This window comes from Oncorhynchus mykiss, chromosome 6 (genome assembly GCF_013265735.2).
Source record: "Oncorhynchus mykiss isolate Arlee chromosome 6, USDA_OmykA_1.1, whole genome shotgun sequence".
NCBI classification, from domain to species: Eukaryota; Metazoa; Chordata; class Actinopteri; order Salmoniformes; family Salmonidae; genus Oncorhynchus; species Oncorhynchus mykiss.
Genome location: NC_048570.1, coordinates 38,793,831 through 38,812,662, shown reverse-complemented (window position 1 = coordinate 38,812,662; position 18,832 = coordinate 38,793,831). Strand labels below are relative to the sequence as shown.

Below are 18,832 nucleotides of genomic sequence, written 5' to 3'. Positions count from 1 at the left end.
GGCAAAGAGTCACAGCCGTGTTATTAGCCACATGTGTTCATCTCTTGGACGCCTCCAATGCAGTGACTATGTTGGTAACACAGAGGCCCCGGAACACAGGCATGCTGTGTCCCAGGGCTCTGGTCAACAGTAGTGCACTATTTAGGGAATAGGGTGTCATGTGGGATGCACAAACCGGCTGCCAGTGCTTCCCCTCTACTCAGCTCACACATTAGCATCAGAGGAGCATTAAAAACCATCTGCGATTTCTGCACTTTAAGACATTGGATTCTTTTGAGAGAATCTTTGTTTCTTTGTTCCCGTGGTGATGACTAATCTGTCGGGAGCTTTTTGTCTCAGAGGGGCCGTCACCACCAGGGGCCAATTCTGGGAGTGACATAGGAAAGAGGCCTTTTATAAGGCTTAATACATGCGTATGTGTCACTCTCAAATGTGTTCAGCAAATATAACATGAAAACAAAGCACAAATACAAAGCATGATACTACAGAGGTCAATTTACTGGATCGAAGGCTTAGTCTGTGTGTACATGAAGCAAATAGGTCCTCTCAAAGAGGTAGATTGATGGTATTCATTCATTGTCAATGGTGGGATTTCATGAGTCACAGGAACTCAAACTACTACAAGCACAAACAATGACTTCTTCACTCCAGAAAGGTTTTGGTCTTGCAGTCAAGCTCCACATTGTGGGCTATGTGTTCCCAGGTACTGGGATCTGATTAAATCTCTGTGTTGTAGCTAACATCTGGCAGACAGACATGCCCTACTGCCAGCGGCTGGGATATACAAGGTGATATGCACGACTTCCTTATCAGAAATACCAACACACATTTACCAACCTGGAATAGTCTAAATGATCCGCAGCAGGTCATTATCTAGTAAATTACTTAACATCATTCAATTCAATCAATGAGACATATGCAGAAATGTAATTATGTCATACGGTCAGTGAGAGCAATGACTGTGCAAAGAGACACAGAGCGAGAGAGGGAGAGAGAGAGAGAGAGAGAGAGAGAGAGAGAGAGAGAGAGAGAGACGGAAGGGGGGGGGGGGGGGGGGGGGGGGGTTGCAGTTGTTTGGTCCAGCAAAAAAAAAAAATCACCATTTGGTCCTGAGAATCATCCAAATTCAACTCATTTGCTATCCTTCCCTCTCCTCGTGGGCGTGTACAGACAAACCTCTTCAGGTCATTATGAATACACATGTAAAAACAGTTCATTTCTCCAAGTGCGTTGATTATCAAGCGTGGGGTGTTAGAGGATACAGCTGTCCAAACAAAGGACATTTCCCCACTCATCTCTGGCACTGGGTGTCACTGTCAATGGATCCTCCCTCTGCACATGGCAATAGCGTCATAAAACATTCCTACCCCAAGCCTGAGCAACCACCGAAGGCAAGCAGTCGGCACTAAAACACCACCAATCTGACACTGGCTGTACACACGTCAAGTATATGAGAAAGTGGTTGACAGAGGAAAACCTACATTGAAGCGTCATATGTCTTAGCTCACGGCGATAGAATAAAACCCACACAAATAAACCAAGATAACAATAATCCCACAAGCATTGGAATCGTGCGTGGAAAAAGTTAAATGTCGGCCAATTAGGCACTGAATATCATTGTGTTGCATGGGTTGAGCCTGTTTCAACCGTTATTTACCCAACAATGTTTAAAAGATTAGATGAGGTGTAAGTATGACATTGTATCTCCCCCTAATTTCGCAATTACCATCCAACAGACACAACCCTGGTATCCTGGGAGTCTCCTCCTTCACTGCACCCCACATCTCCATACATATACACACACAGCGCCTCAAAATACACAGAGCACACCACACAAATATCTCCACACACAGCGTACACACACACACACACACGCACGCACATACACACAAACACAACTCCATACCCATCCTCTCCTCCACTCTCAGTCATCCCAGTCACAGGGGTGTAATCTCTTTGTGGGACGTTATCGACAAACCCCCCAATAAGCTCCTTACATCCCTAATTTCTCTCTCTGAGCGTGCTGATATATTTGACATCTGTGAGGAGTGAGGACCACGTGCACACACACACTGAACAGCGTGAACAGTACATTGCTATAGGCTAGAGGGAGGGAGGGAGTCGGCGGAGCTGCCAGCTAGTACTGCGTACCGACCGTACAGTGAGAGAACCTGGAGAGAGGAGAAAGAGTAGATAGAGTAGAGAGAGCAGAAAGAGTAGAGAGAGTAAAGAGAGCAGAGAGAACAAGGAGAGAGCAGAGAAAGCAAAGAGAGCAGAGAGAGTAGAGAGAACAGGGTGAGAGTAGAGAGAGCAACTCAAAAGCACAGCATCTGTCTGTCTTCCGGGCTACAGAAGCCCGCTGTCTGCTGGCACACATTTAGTAGATTTACAGAGGGCTGGACAGACTCAGATCTGGCAGGCTGCAGCAGGCAGCACCCACGGAAACAACCATACCCCTATCTGTACTCCTAACACAACCCGAGCCGACCGCAACTGAACACAACACCTTGCAGAATTATTCAGTAGTTAGCTGATGTCTTAGATCCCTCAATTTACACATTTTCCTCTGTTCAGGTAAGAGCTAACCTCACCCTCAGGCTCTAGAGAGAGAGCCGGGTGGTGGAGGAGATTAAGTAAGGGCTAAATAGTAGAAGCATGTCAAAAATGTGGTGAACAACATCCTTCATAAACTGTAATGGGCACCTTTGAACATGTAAAGTAAATTTACTGTCGGTAATGATGGAACAAAACCTAGCCGGTCTCAGAAGTGTCTGCTTGTTAAATAATAATGAAGGTAAACAATAAAAGATCCCACTTCGATTGATGAAATCTATCTAATTACAATCCACAGTTTACTATTTCAAAATATGTTGCTACGACAATAAACAGCAATTTCTCTGATGTGTCTATAGAATATTCGTTGATGTCTACATATTTTGCAACAAATACGTCATTTCCTGTGAAGATTTAGAAACCAAAATCATGAAATTGATTGTATTTTCCAATTTGATACTTCTCTAATATGAATACAAGTCCACAGTCACAGTCACACTAACAATAGTCTTAAATGATCTGATTACACAAAACCTAGACGTCAGCACTCATTCTATTTCGAACAGAGCATCAAAGTGTTGCAGCCAGGTAAAGACAGGAGCAGCTTACCTTCTACTGAATTCACAGAATCTCTCCACTGGAGCTAAATCAATGTAGAGTTGGGCTCAAATAAATAAAACAAATGTTCTTGTGGGTCTGTCTTTGCCTTCTAAAGCAATGACAGTTATGTCATTTTCCTCTCTTTCTCCCAGTCACTCTATTCCTGCCACCTAGAGAGCCAGCCTGCTGATGCTGTAGCCAGTGAGAGAGAGAAAGAGAGAGCAGCCAGGAGATCTAGGGACTGAGTGAAAGAGAGACGGAGGGAGAATTCCCTTTCTCTTAAACAGTAGGCTCTGCGGTCAGACCCCACTCCTACCTAGCGCTCTTAAATACCCCCCCACCCCTCTTACGGGAAGCTGAGGAGTTGAAACGGGATGCCTCAAGGCTGGCTCCTGCTCGCTCACGGTACAGAGAGGGAGAGAGAGAAAGGGACGGAGTAGACGAAGTAGACGTAGACGGGGAGGGGGGGGGGGGGGCATATTAGCCACAAAGTAAGGCAGCCAATGGGAAAAAATGAGTGAATGCAGGGTCACATTAATATACAATTTTAGACTTGAATATAAAAGAGAAATGCAGCTAGTGACTGCCTCTGCTTTATGATGATGATAATAATGGTGGTGGTGATGGTAATGATGATTATGATGATGCCAATCAGATCTTTGTCCTCTTATCCCTTCTCATCAACTACCTTCCCCAAGTATACCAGGAGACTGAAACCTCATACAGAGCGAGCCTGCTCTCCCTACAGTGCTCCACCAACCACACAGCCCTTGATTAGTGTGTGTTTAGATACAGCTTGCGTCCCAAATGCCACCCTATTCCCTTTATAGTGCACTACTTTTGACCAGGACCCACAGGGACCTCCATCCCTCTGGTCTACACCCAGGTCTGGGGTGAATGTAACACTTCCTTCTTTAGGATCCACTACAAGTACGCCAGTAGAGCAGAACCCGGTGGATGCTGGTAGCAATTACCAGCCGTGAGCTGTGCTGCACTGAGCATTTAGTGTAAACAGACAGCCCCACTTCAAATAAACACAGGAACAACCAACGAGGACGAGGCAGGACCCAGCCAGAGCCAAAGCCATACTGCTCCCAGGCAGTGTCCCCTAATTCCCAGGGACTTCAAAAAGGGATGTGCATCAAAGATATTTCATAAGAGCCAGAGGATCCAGCATGGAGAATGGAGTGACCCGGCCTGCAGACTAATCGGGAGCTACAAAGGCTATGGTGCTGATAATGGTCGTGGTGCATGGGGGGGGGGGGGGACTTACCTTGTGGAACGTTTCAAGAAACCCTTTGACATACATTTTTATCAACCCCCATTAGCTTCCTTCTCCTCAATATATCATGAAATAGAGCTGCTGTGACAGAAAAACCTTGTCAAAATGTGGCATATTCTAATGGTGCCTGTCTCTGGATGTTCTCTGTATAAAACAATCTGAAAATGGAAGCACTTTCAATGTCTTCCTTCCTCTCTATGGCTGAATAACACTGGTTGTGTCCCAAATGGCACCCTATTACCTTAATAGTGCACTACTTTTGAGCAGGGCCCATATGTCTCTGTTCAAAATAAGTGCACTATATAGGGAAAAGGGCGCCGTTTGGGATGCATAAACAGTGATAAGTATGCCTGGTGTGTGAGGCAAGGGACGTAGCGGTGTGTGGTGAGGGGAAACAGAGAGAGAGGCTTTCTCAGCAGGGGACATGATCCCCTCCTTGTTATTGAGAGCCAGTGACCAGTCAGATGGAAAATGTCCCCCTAATCCCATACAAAACACAATGGCACATACTGTATGTAGCTTGGCCGTTGGGTAATAAAGCATATTCCATGACTCAAGTGGCCTGATTCATTTTGCTTTGGCTCCCCTGAGGGTAAAAGAGAAAGAGGATCTAGTCTATAGATGTATAGTTGTGTTAACAATCAGTGCTTAGGTTATAATCAACGCCGTCATTAACTATAGGATGAAAAGAAGCTGTGGAGCCATGTCTAAGTATAGCACCTGTTTTAAATGAGTGTGTCTGTACACGCAGAGAGACCCTACGTTCCTGTGGAACACGTACTGCGACTCTCCATCTGTTCCTCTTCTCACCTTCCTGTCGCACTCTCCACTTCTCTCTCTCTCTTTCACCGCAGCGCAGTCAGGGAGGAGAGGGAGGATTCACAGGGAATTGCAGTGGGAGCTTGACTACTCCCTGTTTGTCATGCTTCTACTCCTACCTCTGTCTACTGACTTTTCACAAAATGCATGGAGCAGAGTTTGATTTCCCTGCTGACGTGTGTGTGCGAGCGTATCCTTCCCTGTCATCCATTCTCGTAGCTATCCGGAACCAGACACTCGCTCAAGGGAGACAAAAAATAAATGTATTAAGTGCAGAAGGATGTTCTGATTTAGATTGTCATTTAAATGTACTGTACTGTACATGTCTGATGTTTATCACTGCGACTTTAATTCTCCTAACCTGCTATGTTAATTCTCCTAACCTGCTACGTTAATTCTCCTAACCTGCTACGTTAACTCTCCTAACCTGCTACGTTAACTCTCCTAACCTGCTACGTTAATTCTCCTAACCTGCTACGTTAATTCTCCTAACCTGCTACGTTAATTCTCCTAACCTGCTACGTTAATTCTCCTAACCTGCTACGTTAATTCTCCTAACCTGCTACGTTAATTCTCCTAACCTGCTAATGTTAATTCTCCTAACCTGCTACGTTAATTCTCCTAACCTGCTACGTTAATTCTCCTAACCTGCTAATGTTAATTCTCCTAACCTGCTACGTTAATTATCCTAACCTGCTAATGTTAATTCTCCTAACCTGCTACGTTAATTCTCCTAACCTGCTACGTTAATTCTCCTAACCTGCTACGTTAATTCTCCTAACCTGCCACAAAAGTCAAATCTGGGTTTTCATTTGACAAAAGCTGGATCCCTTTTAGCCATGACCACAGCATGAAAATGGCCAGCTAGTACATCTCTCTCCAGATCGACATTGAATAACTTGCTAGTACACAAGCCAGCCAAAGCAGCAAATTAGAATGAAATCAATACAGCGCTCTAGTCACTCATTTGTGGTGGAGGAGCTAGCTAGCCTTCCGTCTAATGTTAGCTGACAGAAAACATCATCTGGCGAGAGTGAGAAGAAAAACTAAGGCAAGGGTTGCCTGGAGCATATTTAATAAGGTCTTCTTGCCACTGTATAATTGGTGGCACTCGACTTGAAGGCGAGGAAAAGGACTCGGCGGGAAGTGAGACACTTTCTGTCAATGACAGTGAGACCTAATTATAAGATGGAGCCCCTGCAGCAATTCTGTGTGTCAAGGCAGGGAGGTACTGTAGTAGAGGCAGGCAGGCAGCAATAAGGCAGCTGATGGGGCAGACACACCACCCACTGAAGGTGCAGATGACCTGGAAAAACCTGTTTACCTCATTAAAATTGAATTCCCAGGTAATAATGGGGCCTGGTCACTTTGCCTCCCTCCCGATGTCTGTCCTTCATCTATTATGCACTAGCCGCTAGCTGGCATGGTGTGGGTTAAATCCTCAGGGAAGGTCAACCTGGACAGTAGCAAGAGTAGCAAGGAGCGGAGAAGTCCTGCAGATCCTCCAGTCTACAGGAACCCATGCTGCTTAATGCAGTAGTGAGACAATAACACAGCATTGGGAGGCAAGGGATGTGCTAGTGGATCTGTAAGTGGAGAGTGCTCAGCTTGGGTGAAGTGAGTGTGCCATTAAAATCAGACATCAGCACAATAAGCCCGTGGCTGCAGTAAGTTAAACAAGGGAGAAACCGCCTATTAGAAGGAATCCATAATTCATAACCCAGGGAGGGAAGAGACATGGCTCCAGGATAGGCTCAAGCAGAGCCACACTGTGAGCTGGAGGACAGAGGATCCTTTCTTCCTCTTTCACTGTTCAATGGCTCTTCAATCTCTATGAATGATGGACATTTGGCAAAAGCAAATACTGCAGAAATGACGGAAATACACAACTGGAACCAATTAGACAATACTCATTCATGAGCATTCCTCCGTGTGAAGAAATGGGATGATCAACACACAAGGAAAGTACTTGTTCAAACAGAGAGCCCCTGTCAAACGTCGATATTGAGTATCGTCTTATCTACATTGTTGGAAGCCTGGAGGTCTGATGCTGTGGGCCACACAAGCGCACACACACTTAGTTGTGATCAGCCTTATAAAACGCCTGTACATTTCCCAACACAATGACAGGACCTTGTGAGTTTACAGCCTCTGTGTGACCCCAGTAAGCAAGGACCTCCCACCTTCTGTGTTGCCACAGTTGGCACTGTGTCTACAGTAGGGGTGTGCCGACCTGGCCACGGGCTACTCGAATTCGTTATCGTACTCCGTAGACTGACCGTTGATAGTCGTATTGGATCGGTTTTAATATGCCTAAACAGACTAGATGTTGGCACATTCATAAACTCAAAAAAGCCGCAGATGAGGAGCAGGGTGCAGAGGGATGTGTGTGTGTGTGACTGTGTCGGGGCCGGCGTTATAGGCGGGCCTAAGGGGGTCCTACCGTACCTCCTTGCCCATCCAAATAAAATATAGAAATATTTCTAATTTATTTGACCGAGATGAGCGCCTAAAGAAAGACGCATCAATCTCAGATAAAGCGCCCGTGTGAGCCAGACAGCGCTCCGTAGTATGTGTAGATCATGTATCTGGATGAAAAGAGTATGGCATGACATACTCTTTCTGGCCAGACAGGATCAGATACATACATGTGCTACATAGAGTACAGGTCAAAAGTTTGGACACACCTACTCATTCAAGGGTTTTTCTTTATTTGGACTATTTTCTACATTGTAGAATAATAGTGAAGTCATCAAAACTATGAAATAACACATGGAATCACGTAGGAACCACAAAAGTGTACCCCGTGAGGCTGGTTGAGAGAATGCCAAGAGTGTGCAAAGCTCAAATAGAAAATATATTTTGATTTGTTTAACCCTTTTGTGGTTCCTACATGATTTCATATGTGTTATTTCATAGTTTTGATGACTTCACTATTATTCTACAATGTAGAAAATAGTCAAAATAAAGAAAAACCCTTGAATGAGTAGGTGTGTCAAAACTTTTGACTGGTACTGTATAGTAAGACAGATGGGTGCTGTTTGGCTCGCTCGGATGCTTTCTCCAGTGATAGATTTAGCAGAGAGCAAGGAAGAGGTTTCACTCTTGCCAAAAATCTGTCCAGAATACATCCAATGTGTTTTTATGGGCATATTATGCAGACCTAAGCTTGTAGCTTCCATTCCCGACTTTGGGACAACAACTCCTATTGTTAGGGCGGAGACATGGACATCTCGTCATTATATTCAGATCTCTGGTTTCAGCCTCTTGCGAATTGGAAAGGAAAGTTGGCGATTGCACAGTGCATTGTTCGGATGCTGGCTTCCCCTAAAGTGAATTGATGTTTTGCCAAAATTATATAATTACTCCAGTGTAAAGACAGCATGACAAAGGATAATTAGCTTCTTTAAAAAAAATAGCTGTGGATTGTTTCAAATCCCAAGTTTGTAGGCCTATGTCTATTTGGGAGGCCCACAATTTGGGCCGAGCATGTAGCAATAGTCCTAGCTGATTAAGTTGTGGCTGTCTGTGAAGCGCTTCTAAAATATGTGTTAAGATAATGTTTCTTGAGTATAATATAAAAATGTTGAAACAAGAAGAAGGGGAGGGGTGTGTGGAGAAGACATGGCATGTGGCTCTCCAGAATACCTGTACTCAGCTCTCCAGAATACCTGTACTCAGCTCTCCAGAATACCTGTACTCATCTCTCCAGAATACCTGTACTCAGCTCTCCAGAATACCTGTACTCAGCTCTCCAGAATACCTGTACTCAGCTCTCCAGAATACCTGTACTCAGCTCTCCAGAATACCTGTACTCAGCTCTCCAGAATACCTGTACTCAGCTCTCCAGAATACCTGTACTCAGCTCCCCAGAATACCTGTACTCAGCTCCCCAGAATACCTGTACTCAGCTCTCCAGAATACCTGTACTCATCTCTCCAGAATACCTGTACTCAGCTCTCCAGAATACCTGTACTCAGCTCTCCAGAATACCTGTACTCATCTCTCCAGAATACCTGTACTCAGCTCTCCAGAATCCTCTCAGCTGTTTCCCGCCAATTCTTGCACATTCATTTTGTGAATTGTTTGCCCTTTTGATTGTATATCTATTTATCAATTCCCCATTACATATGTCACCAGCAGGCCCAGTAAATGTACCATTAATGATCCATTAATTGGTTACATTAATTTCTGTTAATTCATGTATTAATTACAGTCATTTAGCCTACCGTTCTCATTATCGGAGTGGAAACTTTGAGTTCACAACCTGCTACGCTTGTGAGAAACAAGTTTTGCTTTATTTCATAACCATCACTTATGAGTTTTGAAAAATATTTCATTGTCTTTTGTTTAGAGCACTCCATGTGACCAATGAGCATGTGTCTGGTTTCTCTCTAGGAACATACAGAGGGAGCTAGCGAGCCTGAGCACACACTGTAGTAGGTCGTACTTGGCCTGCTGCATGCATATGTAGGAAAGTTCCATTTGGAATATCTGATTTTGGATTCTCTTACCTCACCAAGTTCACCACTAATAAGCTGGGTTTCTCATTCATTTTTTTTATTCACCTCACACAGTAAGTCAACAAGTCTGTTTGTTTTGTTTCCTTACATCCTTTGTAAATAATAATAGTTCTTCACAGTATTTGAATTTTTTTCCCACCACTCTCCCGGCCTAAGAGGCAATCCGTAATTTCGATGAAGACATTAATGAGCGAGCTAGGACAGACGTAGTCAATACAACTATTTGTTCAGCACTGTCACGTGTGCTCCCTCTCGGCCTCTAGGTCACCAGGCTGCGTTATGGCGCACACCTGTCACCATCGTTACGCGCATTATGACACTCACCTGGACTCCGTCACCTCCTTGATAACCTTCCCTAAATATGTCACTCCCTTTGGTTCCTTCCCCAGGCGATGTTGTTTCTGTTTCATGTCTGTGTGCTGTTCGAGTTTCTTGTTTGTATTATGTTCCATTTATTTATTAAAACACTCACTCCCTGAACTTGCTTCCCGACTCTCAGCGCACATGTTACAGAATGATGCCTCACCTAAGGGAATCATCAGGGAGTGTTTTTTTGTTGTTTTGCTTTTATTTTGGAGGTGATGTCGGGTCCGGGTGCGAGAACCGGAGCTACCTGGGAGACCTTAGCCGGTTTGTCGGATTTCCATGCTTTGGTGGGTTCGACGGGTTTCCCTACCTCAGCTGGCTCGACGGGTTTTCATACCTCAGCGGAATCGATAGGCTCCCATGCCTCAGCTGGCTCGATAAGCTCCCATGCCTCAGCTGGGTGAACAGGTTCCCGTGGCTCAATCGAGGCAACTGGGGGGGTCTCAGCCGGTTCATCAGATTTCTGCATCTCAGCGGAGGCGACCAGTACACTCCTGATCCCCGGGATCTTCCCTATGGTTGTTGCCCTGCTGCTGGAGCCGAACGTGCTGGAGAGGGGGCACTGTCACATGTGCTCCCTCTCCGGCCTCTAGGTCACCAGGCTGCTCGTTATGGCGCACACCATACACTTAGTATTAATTTCTTAGCTACAGTGTACATATCTCTCTAGAATTTTACACAATTTAAGCAGTAGCATACACAACATTTTTGGACTCATTCTGAGTTGGATGACCATTCAAAACTTATATTCCCAGTCAGAGTTAGTTTTTCCCCAAGGTGACGTAGTGTCCCCATGAGTGACAAAACACTGAGCCAATATCGGACTGCTTTTTTTCCACTACATCACTGGATTCCTGCCGCAAGCTCTGGAGCATTACACCGGATCATCGCAGCTAGCTAGCTGCTACCGAGTGGCTATTGTGGCTAACGCCCTTGTCCAGAAGCAAGCACCAGTTAGCCTCGAGCTAGTCTCAAGCTAGGTCCATCTCCCGGCTATTAAAAGATGTACACCAACTACAATACCTCTCTTGCCAATTGACCTGGAACCTTTGTGGACACGGAGCCCCACTGATTCATCATGACTGGTCTGCTGGTCTGCTGATGTAATTCGGCCGATGTGCTCTCAACCGCCCCCTGCTTTGGATATCGGTGAAGACCCTTCTACTAGCCCCGGCCAGCTAGCTTCCTGAACACCGTGTCTCCCGCTCGCCTAGCGTAGTAACGACTACCGAACGTAGTCTATTGCTGCTCATTGGACCCTTTGATCACTCGGCTACACAGCTGATGTGTCACGCGGGACTAGGTGGGTGAGGAAGGAATCAGGCACAGAGAGTTCCACAGGGAAAAGGTGCACTTTAATGCGGCACAAAATAACAAGCCCACAACACAGGGCGCGGACAATAATGTGGACCACCCAAAACACAGGGTGCGGACAGTAATGTGGACCACCCAAAACACAGGGTGCCAGGTCCAGAACATGAACACCTCTACCTAACGCACACACTTAACACAAATACAATCCCGCACAAAACAAGGGCTGGTACACATACTTTAAATAAGGAAGCCCATTAAAAGCACATACAACAGGACAAAGGTGAAACTAATAAGACAAAACAAACAGACAACGAAAAAGGGATCGGTGGCAGCTAGTAGGCCGGTGACGACGAGCACTGCCCGAACAGGCAGGGGAGCCAACTTCGGTGGAAGTCGTGACATGATGCCTGCTGGACTGTTCATTAACACGGTACATTGTTTTGTTTATCTGTCGGCCCCAGCCTCGAACTCAGGCCTTGTGTGTAGCTAACTAACCCTCTCTGCCCATTCATTGTAATTTACCCGTTGTTGTTGTTGTCTTAGCTGATTACCCGTTGTTGTCTTACCTGTTGTTGTCCTTGCTCTCCCAATCAACAACAACTGTGATTGCTTATATGCCTCTCTCTAATGTCAATATGCCTTGTATACTGTTGTTGAGGGTAGCTCTCATAGTTTTATTTTACTGCGGAACCCCTAGTCCCGCTCAACATGCCTCAGATAGCTCCTTTGACACACCCCCACACCTAGCTTAACTGGTGCCTCTAGAGGCAAACCCTCTCTCATCATCACTCAATGCCTAGGTTTACCTCCTGCACTTACCTGCACTCACAGCCTACCATAACTTTGTCTGTACATTATGCCCTGAATCTATCCTACGCCCAGAAATCTGCTCATTTTATTCTCTGTTCCCAACGCACTACACGACCAGTTCTTATAGCCTTTAGCTGTACCCTCATCCTACACCTACTCTGTTCCTCTGGTGATGTAGAGGTTAACCCAGGCCCTGTGTGTCCCCAGGCACTCTCATTTGTGAACTTCTGTAACTGTAAAAGCCTTGGGTTCATGCATGTTAACATTAGAAGCCTCCTCCCTAAGTTTGCTTTATTCACTGCTTTAGTACACTCCGCCAACCCTATGTCCTAGCCGTGTCTGAATCCTGGCTTGGGAAGGCCACCAAAAATTCTGAAATTTCCATCCACAATTACAACATTTTCCGTTAAGGTAGAACTGCTAAAGGGGGCGGGGTTGCAATCTACTGCAGAGATAGCCTGCAGAGTTCTGTCATATACTATCCAGGTCTATGCCCAAACAGTTCGAGCTTCTACCTTTAAAAATCCATCTCTCAAGAAATAAGTCCCTCACTGTTGCCGCTTGTTATAGATCCCCCTCAGCTCCTAGCTGTGCCCTGGATATCATATGAGAATTGATTTTCCACCCATCTATCTTCAGAGTTCGTACTGTTGGGTGACCTAAATTGGGATATGCTTAACACCCCGGCCGTCCTACAATCTAAACTAGATGCCCTCAATCTCACATAAATTATCAAGGAACCTACCAGGTACAACCCCAAATCTGAAACCATGGGAACCCTCTTTGATATCATTCTGACCAACCTGCCCTCTAAATACACATCTGCTGTCTTCAACCAGAATCTCAGCGATCACTGCCTCATTGCCTGCATCCGTAATGGGTCCTCGGTCAAACGCTCCCTAAAACAGTTCAGCGAGCAGGCCTTTCTAATCAACCCGGTCATCCCGTCAGTAGAGGATGCCTGGTTGCTCTTTAAAAGTGCCTTCCTCACCATCTTAAATAAGCATGCCCATTTAAAAAAAATGTAGAACTAAGAACAGATATAGCCCTTGGTTCACCCCATCCTGTGGCGTTCTGCATTAGCATCGAATAGCCCCAGCGATATGCAACTGTTCAGTGAAGTCAGGAACCAATATACACAGTCTGTTAGGAAAGCAAAGGCTAGCTTTTTCAAACAGAAATGCTCATCCTGTAACACTAAGTCCAAAAAGTTTTGGGACGCTGTAAAGTCCATGGAGAATAAGAGCACCTCCTCCCAGCTGCCCACTGCACTGAGGCTAGGAAACACTGTCACCACCGATAAATCCATGATATTCCCAAAGATTGGAAAGCTGCCGCGGTCATCCCCCTCATCAAAGGGGGAGACACTCTAGACCCAAACTGTTATAGATCTATATCCATCCTGCCCTGCCTTTCTAAAGTCTTCAAAAGCCAAGTTAACAAACAGATCACCGACCATTTTGAATCCCACCGTACCTTCTCCACTACGCAATCTCATTTCCGAGCTGGTCATGGGTGCACCTCAGCCACGCTCAAGGTCCTAAATGATAGCATAACACCCATCGATAAACGACAGAACTGTGCAGCCGTCTTCATCAACCAGGCCAAGGCATTCTTATTGGCAGACTCAATAGACTTGGTTTCTCAAATTATTGCCTCGCCTGGTTCACCAACTACTTCTCAAATAGAGTTCAGTGTGTCAAATCAGAGGGCCTATTGTCCGGACCTCTGGCAGTCTCTATGGGGGTGCCACAGGGTTCAATTCTCAGACTGACTCTTTTTTTCTGTATATATCAGTGATGTTGCTCTTGCTGCTGGTGATGCTCTGATCCACCTCTACGCAGACGACACCATTTTGTATACTTCTGGCCCTTCTTTGGACACTGTGTTAATTAACAAACCTCCAAACGAGCTTCAATGCCATATACACTCCTTCCGTGGCCTCCAAGTGCTCTGAAATTCTAGTAAAACTAAATGCATGCTCTTCAACCTATTGCTGCCCGCACCGGCCCGCCCGACTAGCATCACTACTCTGGACGGTTCTGACTTAGAATATGTGGCCAACTACAAATACCTAGGTGTCTGGATAGACTGCAAACTCTCCCTACAGACTCACATTAAGCATCTCCAATCCAAAGTTAAATCTAGAATTGGCTTCCTATTTCACAACAAATCCTCCTTCACTCATGCTGCCAAACATACCCTCGTAAAACTCACTATCCGACCAATCTTTGACTTCAGCGATGTCATTTACAAAATAGCCTCCAACACTCTACTCAGCAAATTGGATGCAGTCTATCACAGTGCCATCCGTTTTGTCACCAAAGCCCCATATACTACCCACCACTGCGACCTGAATGCTCTCGTTGGCTGGCTCTCGCTACATATTCGTCGCCAACCCCACTGGCTCCAGGTCATTTATAAGTCTTTGCTAAGTTAAGCCCCACCTTATATCAGCTCACTGGTCACCATAGCAACACCCACCCGTAGCACACGCTCTAGCAGGTATATTTCACTGGTCATCCCCAAAGTCAATACTTCCTTTGGTCGCCTTTCCTTCCAGTTCTCTCCTGCCAATGACTTGAACGAATTGCAGAAATCCCTGAAGCTGGAGTCTTATGTCTCCCTCTCTAACTTTAAGCATCAGCTGTCAGAGCAGCTTACCAATCACTGTACCTGTACACAGCCAATCTGTAAATAGCACACCCAACTACCTCATCCCCATATTGTTATTTATCTTCTTGCTCTTTTGCACCACAGTATCTCTACTTGCACATTCATCATCTGCATCATCTTATTTCGCCTTTATGGTCTATTTATTGCCGTACCTCCCTACTCTTCTGCATTTGCACACACTATACATATATTTTGCTATTGTGTTATTAACTGTACGTTTGTTTATTTGTAACTCTGTGTTGTTGTTTTTGTCGCACTGCTTTGCTTTATCTTGGCCAGGTCGCAGTTGTAAATGAGAACTTGTTCTCAACTGGCCTACCTGGTTAAATAAAGGTGAAATAAAAAACTTGAGAAGACTCATGAAACCATAGACTTACTGGTAAAATGCTCATGAGGGGGTACTTCAGAGGTACTCCGGACAGACAAATGACACTAACCGAAAAAGGTTGGCAACCACTGGACTAAATGATCCGACCAAAACATGCAAGGTGAAGTGATCGGGTGGAGGAAGCAAAGCAAGTGGATGGAGAAATACAGCTTCACTCTATCCAATCAGAGCAGCAGGATCAATGTACATCCCACCCTTCTCTTTACAGATAGGGAAACTAGCCAGTTGAGTTATTTAGACCACGTAGCATCTTACACTTGATAGAAAGATGCGCGCTGGCACCCCCCAAAAAATTTGGGGCACAATCACTGATGGTGACAAAAAATACTCTGTCATAATCCAATGAGGACAATTGCCCATATCCATTACAATATATGTTTTAATCCAACTACTCAGCAAACCCCTGGCCTACAGTAGGTTTTCAAAATTCCATGAACTTTCAATAAATTATCTGGTTTTACAGAAATTATGGTTGCAGGGAATCTTCCAACCGGGATTTCGGGAAATTCCAGGGAATTTATTGAAAGTTCCCTGCATTTTGCAACCTTAGTCTACAGTGACTGACTGACCTCTACTTTTCATTACACAACTGCTGATTAACATCTCAGGGCTCAGGACACTTTCATGACTGGCTGACATGCATGACGCTCATACATACACTATATATACAAGTATGTGGACACCACTTCAAATGAGTGGATTCTGATTCTTGTTGACAGGTGTATACAATCAAGCACACAGCCATGTAATCTCAATAGGTGTTATCTGGAGTGATGAATCACGCTTCACCATCAGGCAGTCCGACGGACAAATCTGGGTTTGGCGAATGCCATGAGAATGCTACCTGCCCAAGTAATGGTCTAGGGTTGTTTTTCATGGTTCAGACTAGGCCCTTTAGTTCCAGTGAAGGGAAATCTAACGCTACAGCATACAATGACATTCTAGACTATTTTGTGCTTCCAACTTTGTGGCAACAGTTTTGAGAAGGCCCGTTTCTGTTTCAGCATGACAATACCCCCGTGCATAAAGCGAGGTCCATACAGAAATGTCCACATACTTATAGTCATGTGGTGTATAATGCATGAAATCAACAAAAACTGCTAAATTTTCATTTCATGTCAGTGTAATTTACATTACAAAAAAAATGGTAACTGTAATCTGTTACGTTTCCAGCAAAAATATTGTAATCAGATTACCGATACTTTTGAAAAGATGATAACTTTAAAATTCAGAAAGGATCTTTGACATTTCTCTGTTTTCTCAATGACATTCAAATGAGCATTGAAAAAGGCACAACTTTAAGTTTGTTCCACCTGAGCGTGTCTGACCACCATGATGACACACCAAATGTGTTTGATGGATCCCGGAAACGAGCAGGAATGGGCTTTTGTAGGCTACATACACTCCAAGTCTTCCAATGGTGCGACTGCTGTCGGAATCCAAAGATTATCCAACATGAATAAGCGCTTGGTGGTAAGGATGACAGGATATCGCTTATTATTGATCTACATAACGCATTGATGTGAATGACACTGCTGCTCACTCATTGCTGCTCACCCTTACGTATTGTGGTTGTTGTGGATGGCTGTTCACAAATCTAAATGTGTATTTGAACCCAATAATGGTTCAATTCAAGAAGTTTAAGCTGCCTATCAATCATTGTTTTTGAAAACAGTGGACAGCCAGTGAAAAATGCACTCTTGCAACAGCTGCATAGTGCAGATCCAAGCCTATGGAATAAAAGTGGGGCTTTTATTGCTCAATCTAATTCATACTGATATATAAAAGAATCAAGAGGCTTAATGGATACATGCTAAAACTTGTACACTTCTGATTGACTTAACAGGGCAATCTGTAGTTGCTACATCCATTTTTGGACTTATATATTTTATATATGTAAACATTGTAAATGTTAACAAACACTGTACAGCCTCATAACAATAATGTTGATATCATGGATGGTCAGTCCTTGCATCCATAGCTCTGTCTATTAATCTGAGTGGTTACATTTCTCTAGGCCAATCCCTCAGCTTTTTACTAAAACAGAGGTGGGGCAACTGTTTTGTTATTGTTTCATCTGTGAATTTGCCCTTTAAACAGCTGCATATTATCAAGATATCAAAGTGTCACCAACAAAAAGGTAAAAAATAGGCCTATATCAAATGCAGCATATGGCATTCATTTTTCACATGTAAATAGTCCTCCATGACAACAAAATCATAAACAACAGAGTAGGGCTGGCTAATAAGTCATGTGACGGTAATGCTTATACGAACTCGAACCAAGGCACAGAGCAACACAGAAAGCAGAGGTATGGGTAAATCCAGAACTTTTACTTAGAGTTTTAAAAGAAACAAGAGCACACAAAAAAAAACATGAGCCCACAGCAATGATACAGGCCAACTGAGGAACCTAATTAACCAGGCAACCAGGTGAACAGAGAAGGTAATTAAACACAGGTGAAACCAATAAGAAATAATCAAGGTAACCTGGAAACTAGAAAACAAGGTGCCCTCCAGCAGTAACCTAAGGAAACAACTCTCAAATGAAACAGAACCTGTGACAAAGTCCTTTGTTTTGGGGTCATGCTCAGGTAAAACAATTTGGCAAATCTATACTTCCATATTTCCAAGTCCTATTCTTGAAGATCAAGGGATACAACATTTATTGGAATGACTGGAATTCTGATAGACTTTGGTTTTTAACGTAAAGAGATCATTTAATTGTATTATCATATATAGTAGAAAACAGTGAGTTAGAAGAAGCCTACATAACCAACCCATAAAGTAAAATGTAACATCCATGTATGGCCAGCTATGTAAAATTTAAAGTGATTTATCCTGCAATAGATGTCGTTCAATTGGTAATATACATTTTTGTCTTCTTGTAACGCCTCTTAAGGGGAAAGTAATCTAAAAGTAACAATGTAATCAATTACATTACTGATTACAATTTTGGACAGGTAACAGATTACATTTAGAAAGTAATCTACCCAACCCTGGCTATGGATATGTTAAAATGTTGGTAGGTTGTATTAATAATTTCCCTGTCCATCCCTTGTATAAAGAGAAAAAAAGTAAGACCAGTTTAACACAATCTGGCCTACATTTCATTTTTCAGTTCAGGGTGATTGAAAGGTAGAGCCTGTTAAAACATTAACAGCTGAATATGCCTCTCGATATATTTCTCTCTCTCAGCTCTGTATGTTTTTCTATTGGCTCAGATATGGCTCATTTTAAACATCAGGGACTCAGTGCCAACACCTCTCCCTATAAACAAACAAAACATGTAGAGACAAGTAAACCATTTCCTCCTGACTGGCTTCTGATAAAGGGCTCAACAGTGAATAGAGGGGTCTATGGAGCACAGATAGGGCTACTGAATGAGAACTTTATTGGGGGACTTTAAATGGGCTGATTCCTCTCCACTAATGGAGCCAATGGAACATATTTAACCTGCACACAGGGAAACTATGAACCAAACCTGACCGCTGATATTTCA

At 44.1% G+C, this 18,832-nt stretch overlaps 1 protein-coding gene across 7 annotated transcripts in view; it reads right to left on the bottom strand.

Annotated features, from left to right (window-relative positions):
• LOC110525909 (tenascin) overlaps positions 1-18,832 on the bottom strand; it is a 110,794-nt gene that overhangs the window by 44,785 nt on the left and 47,177 nt on the right. For 5 of the 7 annotated variants that reach the window (XR_005052093.1, XR_005052092.1, XM_021606410.2 and 2 more), the window contains exon 1: positions 3,163-3,479. The exons of 1 other annotated variant lie outside the window; for it this stretch is intronic. The gene's annotated coding sequence lies outside the window, so the exon portion shown is untranslated. Of the gene's footprint in view, positions 1-3,162; positions 3,480-3,503; positions 3,525-18,832 lie in introns of those variants that run through there. One more of the 7 variants, XM_021606411.2, reaches the window with a different exon arrangement.